Source organism: Lepisosteus oculatus, chromosome 3 (assembly GCF_040954835.1).
Source record: "Lepisosteus oculatus isolate fLepOcu1 chromosome 3, fLepOcu1.hap2, whole genome shotgun sequence".
Lineage (NCBI taxonomy): Eukaryota > Metazoa > Chordata > Actinopteri > Semionotiformes > Lepisosteidae > Lepisosteus > Lepisosteus oculatus.
In genome coordinates, this window is record NC_090698.1 from 36,224,508 (window position 1) to 36,230,663 (window position 6,156).

General features: G+C 36.5%; 1 non-coding gene across 1 annotated transcript; it reads left to right on the forward strand.

Moving 5' to 3' along the window:
* The first annotated feature begins 1,465 nt into the window (after positions 1-1,465).
* On the forward strand, positions 1,466-1,567 carry LOC138237900 (U6 spliceosomal RNA). The gene has a single exon (XR_011189220.1). It is a non-coding gene; the product is annotated as a U6 spliceosomal RNA (small nuclear RNA).
* The last annotated feature ends 4,589 nt before the right edge of the window (positions 1,568-6,156 follow it).

Consider the following 6,156-nt stretch of genomic DNA (forward strand, 5'->3'; position numbering starts at 1 on the left):
TGTTGTATCTATGACTTTTTGTATCTCTTTTACTTCAAGCATGTCAAAATTCTAACAACCTGAAGGGTTCATTTGGCAATACAGTTGACTTTGACTTTGTTGTCTATACATCCAAATCATAGGCTTGTGAAAGTATGAAAAAGCCACTTAGCTATGTTTTTAAAACAAATACTCAGACTCCTTTAAAAGTACTAAATACTAGACTCAACTTGATAAAATCCTAACTACTATCCATTCATGTTGAATAAAACACCTAATAATTAAATATACTGTATTATTGAGTGTTTAGTCATAGCAGATTTGCTAGTCAGGAATTAATCAAGGGATAGCTGCAAAGGTGGAGATAGGGTGGAGAAGGTATTTCTTCTAAATGTGATTCCATGTTTATTGAGAGTTAGTTGACGTTTAGCTACAGTCAAGTTGTTGATGGCAGGAAAAGTCGTACTGAATAGGACAAAAGTCGCTAGTGTGCAAGTACTATGGCACATTTGTGTTTGTCCAGAGCCAGTTCTGCAGGAAATAAATGGGAATTAAACTACTTTATTGATTGAGATAGCAAGGATTAAGGAAGGGTAGGGGGATTCATTTCCAAAATCAGTCTTCATCAGAGAAGCAGACACAGAGGGTCTAAGGAGAAAATAAAAAATAACAAATTGCAGTGAAGCAGGTAGGTTAACTCAAGAGTTGGAAAAAATGCATCGTGTTCTGATAAATAATTTGTCAATATTATTTTAATATTATTGACTACAAAATGACTTCCATGAATATTTTCTTTACTTGTGTTTCTGCAATGTTTTATTTCTTGCATTTTGTTACGTACTCTGTCTCTGGAAGATCTTACAATCCCCTGCAATCCCCTTTAAGCAAAGTGTTGGAAATCATACAGTGTGGTCCAATAAAGGTTTATTGTTTCTATAGTAAGCAGGCTTCCATCTATTTTAAATAAGCACACAATCCACATGTGTCAGGAACTGTGTTTTATGAATATAAAATATTATAAATATTTATTATATTTTTAAAATAACATAGTCAGATTTTTATTTGTGAAGCTTTTTCTTCTCTCCTTAATATTGTCATCTTTCTCTGTTGGCAAGCAGTGCCTCCATGATGAGAAGAAATGCTGAAAGGATCTCAACACATCACACCTACTTTCCATCCATTCTAGGCAGCACACAATTGAAGGTTATTATTATGGTTAGGAATATTTATGAAATACCATGTTCATGATGTGGAAATATAGCTACTTTATTAGTGTTATCTTTCCACATCAACTAAAACTTTGTAAATGCATTTTGCATCTCCAGAATATGCTAATAGACCCATTGTCTTATTTTTAAGGTGGGAGCTTTACAGCTAATTATGTTTCACAGCCCATCTTATTTTGGTTTGTGGATAGTGTTTCATCCTTTATGTCCTGTTAAGATGCTTCTATCTGCATATGAACCTTTTGTGCATGAACCCCTTAATGTTCGGGGGCAGCACATATACTAAAATTGGAACGATACAGAGATTAGCATGGCCCCTGCGCAAGGATGACACGCAAATTCGTGAAGCGTTCCATATTTTAGGGTGGAGCGGTGGCTCTGTGGCTAAGGATCTGTGCCTATGATTGGAAGGTTGCCAGTTCAAATCCTGCAGCTGGCAGAGGAATCGTACTCTGTTGGGCCCCTGAGCAAGGCTGTTAGTCCTAACTGCTCCTAACTTCATATCCTCATTTGTGTTTTATTTGCAGGAAAAGAGGAAAAAGAAAAATAAGTCAAAATAGTCTACCTACATTTTCCAGGTGCACAAAATGATTATGAGAGTTGATAAATATTCTATAAATATTTTATTTTCCATATTTCAGGACAGATGTTCAACAGAGATTGTTGGATGCACTCCCAGTTTAGACATCTCATAAATTTATGCATACAATGTGTGAAACACCCAACATAAATTTAAACCCCATCTCCCTTCACTCATCTTGCATATTCACTTATTTAATTAGTTTTCTAAGTTTTAAAAAGTGAGATCTGATCAGAATACAGCTGGGGTTTTCTTTTTCAATGCCTTGCTGTGGGTCTGATTGGAGCTGAATAACAGATATTATCTCTGACAGCAGCAAAATGAGGCTAACGAGTATCCTAATGAGGATGTGCTAGGCAGGCTTCATCCATCCATCCTGCCGAATTTGCATTGAAAGTGTAGATCTGTGTGTCACAGCCCACTGCTACTGTGTTCTGCATTAATTTATTTAATAACTCCTCAGTTCACACACATTAACTAGAACTCTGTGATTCGTTTCATTGTTTCAGAGAGCCACACGAACCAAAGGATGCACAAGCAGCTCATTTAGGTCATGTTTACACAGCCTTCAGACACAAACTCTAGTTATTAACCTTTCTTGCTGGGCACCTTACACATCAGCCTTCTTTTCTGACACTTCAGTATATGCTTAAAGACAAAAACATAACCAGATCTGAAGCTGTGCATAAAAAAGTGGTCAAAGCTTAACAAGAACAGACCCATCTAAGACTAATGACACTACAGTATATATTATATGACTGAGTGCTTTCGAGAGTCACTCTCCCAAACAGCACAAGTCAAGTGAAGCAATTCATTGCGATTATCAACATTTTTTTCATATTTGATATTCCAGATTTCAAGATACATTTAAAACAGTAGGAACAATGAAGAATATTCTGTCAGGCATTTCTCTCAGGCATTTCCTTTTTGTAAAATTAAAAAAAATATATTTTACATATAACTTCATAATAACTTCTGTAATGACTTATATTTCTTTTTACCACGGTAACATTTTTTTATGAAACCAAATAAATGTATACCCCATGCTTTTCTGTTTCCTATAACAGTTACAACTTTAGATATCACTGTTTAAATTTCATTTTCATTTGATGTCATTTAGATTTAATCAATTGTCTGTTAATGACTACATTTTTTCCTTAATCAATATATTTTCAGTTATTTTAGTATTCCCTTAAAAATAGTCAACTAACCTACATTTAAATGTAATCAATTTGAGACTATTTTTTATCTTCAAATTATAGCAGTTAAATATACAGTGTCTTGCAAAAGTCCTCAGAGCTTTGTACAGTTTCACATCTTTTTGCTCTAAGCTTACAGTCATCAGACTATGATGTAGCAAACTAAAAAAACGAAATAAAAAAAGTCAAAAGATAATAAGAAACAAAAACAGCAAAGTCATGTCTGTATACTGTAAGTATTCAAACCTTTTGCTGTGGCAAACTTAAATTTCCAGGTCAGGTTGAGAGGGAACACTGGTACATTTGGCTACCACTCCTCTCACCAGTTTTCATTTTTTATTGTTTTTTTTATTTTCTTTTTTCCCCTTTTACTTATGTTTTTCTCTGTCTCACTTATTTTTATTTTCTTCTTCCCCTACTTATATAAACATCTATGGTGGCCACTCCACTTCACATTGCAACCACTCTTCAAACAGATTTCCACAGTGACTGATTCTAATGCTGACTACTCACCGGTAGAACTGTTCAACTGAGGACTGTTAACCACCTGCTACTGCCCTGATTCAGGATTTTCCTCCCTGTTTTTGCTGCATCATCCCAGATTCCACCAAAATGTTTCTAAAGTGCTCCTCACTGCAACTACTACAACTGAAACAGAATTATTTCCTTGAAAAAAAACATGTATGATAACTGCCGTAATATTGGGATCCTGCGAACAATGCATTACATTCACCGCAGCACAGGACACTTTTTTTTCATTAATGGTACAAAGGTGCAAGACCATGCCGCATCAGCACCCACCTCAAAAAGTTACTCTTTCTACCATGCCACTACCACTACACTACCCCCTGAGGCTAGCCAGATCAGCACTACTAAACACCCGCTCCGTGAACAATAAGGCTGTTCTAACAAGTGACTTTATTACAGAAAATAATTTGACTTTTGCACAGAACCTGTACAAAACCTGGCACAGACAAAACAATGGTCTGCTTCAGTTTAGTTTATTTGTCATATGCACAAGTGCAATGAAATGCTTATTTGCATGTATGTTCCAATACAAAGACATTAATCACCAAAAACATAAAAAACAGTGCAGCAGCAACAACAGCAAGTTATATACAGATGCAGCCATTCAAAGCGCACGGCACAGACATGTACCGGAGGTAATTGGCTATGGCCGCACGCGTCACGATGCAAAATACCGCGGTACATGATTGGTTGACCGACAGGGACACTTGTGGTGCGTTGGTCTTAGAAAGATTTAAATGTCTTTACTGTGACCATTTTAGTATTGAATATTTATATGAAATTTTACCACTGAAGGGAAATCTTTGTAGCTGAGCATAAAAAGAATAGGAGCATACTGTAATGCGTATGAAGGCCATAAACGATATTAATTTTGGAACATAAACATACAGTATATGGCTGGTCTCAGTACTTTAAAGAAAAAACACACACCAGTATTCCATTTCTCCGTAAACATTTTAAGCATCGAAGTCTTTAACTAACATGTGAAATAACATGTGCATAAAAAGTGGTAGATTTAAGCTTTTCTGCGAATATGATACCAGAGTCAACAAGCATACTTTTATAATTTGATTAATAGGGAATATAATATGGAATCTCGTATCTAAAGAAATTAATAACAATATAATTATATTCTTGTACTGCAGCACAGTAGTACATGCTGTACAATGTCTGTTGATTCTGTATGAGTAGGGCTGTTTCACCAGTCCTCATGTGACCTTGTGGGTGGTACTGTGGTCTACATCACCAGCTTGTAAACCAGAGGTTGTGTGTTCAAATCCAGCTTGTGACGTGACTTTTTTTTTTAACAAACATTTCTTTGAAAAAATAGAATAGCAATATTATAGACACTTAATTGACAATAAATATAGAAAGGCACATATTACATTTGGGAAATAGTTTTAAGATGTAAATAGGTTCAAATAGTTCCCTGGTTCTGCACCCCTGGGTGTTCTCCCCCCCTCAATTCAATTCAATTCAAGGTGCTTTATTAGCAGAGCTTGTCATGTGTCTCTCTCTGGTCGGGGCGCGGGAGAGCTCACTGGCAGGTGGTGATGGAGAAGAAAATAAAGGCAGCTTTTAACTTTGCAAGTCTGAGTTTTTGGGTCCGTCCTATCCGAACCTGAAATCGTTACACTATAATTCTGTCCATCGAAAACCTGTTTATATGTGACCTTTCAGAACACCTATCTGTTTTCTTCCTAGCACAATTTACACAAGTACAGTACTTACTAGTTAAGAAAGCTAGGCTCCTCAATGAAATCGCTTTAACATGCTAATGCGTTGGTGTAACAGTCCGGGCGTGGCAAGCTTCTAATGTCTCCCGACTAAGGTGAAAGGAACCCTTCTTTCATTGGAAGACAATGAATATATTCTACCCGTACATGAGAATATAATGCTGGCGTGTGGGCGCGGTGGGGTGCTGTACCAGCTGTCAATTTTTTTTTTTTTTAAATGTCAATTGAGTGTCCATAATATTGCAGTAAGTGAAAAGACCACGGGCATTCTTCCTCCCCCTACATTCTCAGAGTAGAATAGAATTTATTATTAGCACAATTTATTACAGTGCTAAATTTAATATTATCAATTACTAATAATTTATGCTAACACCTAGCTTTCTTAACTAGTAAGTACTGTACTTACTGGGTTTTGGAGGGGGGGGGTGTCTTTCACTGGAAATCTCGCCCCCTTCTACTTATACCTGTGAAACTGGTTTAATTCGTCACAGCCAGCACTCCCGCCGAGAGGGGGGGTTGTACTTGCAGTGCATCGGTATAGATGGGAAAGCCAGAGCCGACCACTATACCGCCCCATATCATTCTCAGTGCTTAACAAGGAAGATTAATAAACAAACATAATCTCATGGTTAAATAGTCAAGTCTAGCCATGTGTGAGTCTAGTTTGACAGAGCTTCAACAGCAGATGACAACTTGTGAGTTCGATTAAGAATGAATAAAAGCATAATAACGCGTTTGCGTTTGTCTGGGTGCTGACAAAGTAAAAAACAATTACTTTTTGACAATGAAGAACTGCGTGTGTGTCTCTCTCTCTGCTGGCGTTTGAAATCGTTTTTATTTTTAAATACATTTTAGCAAAGTAATGTACCATAAAAGTATTGTGAGACATATTTGGGTTAACATGTTCA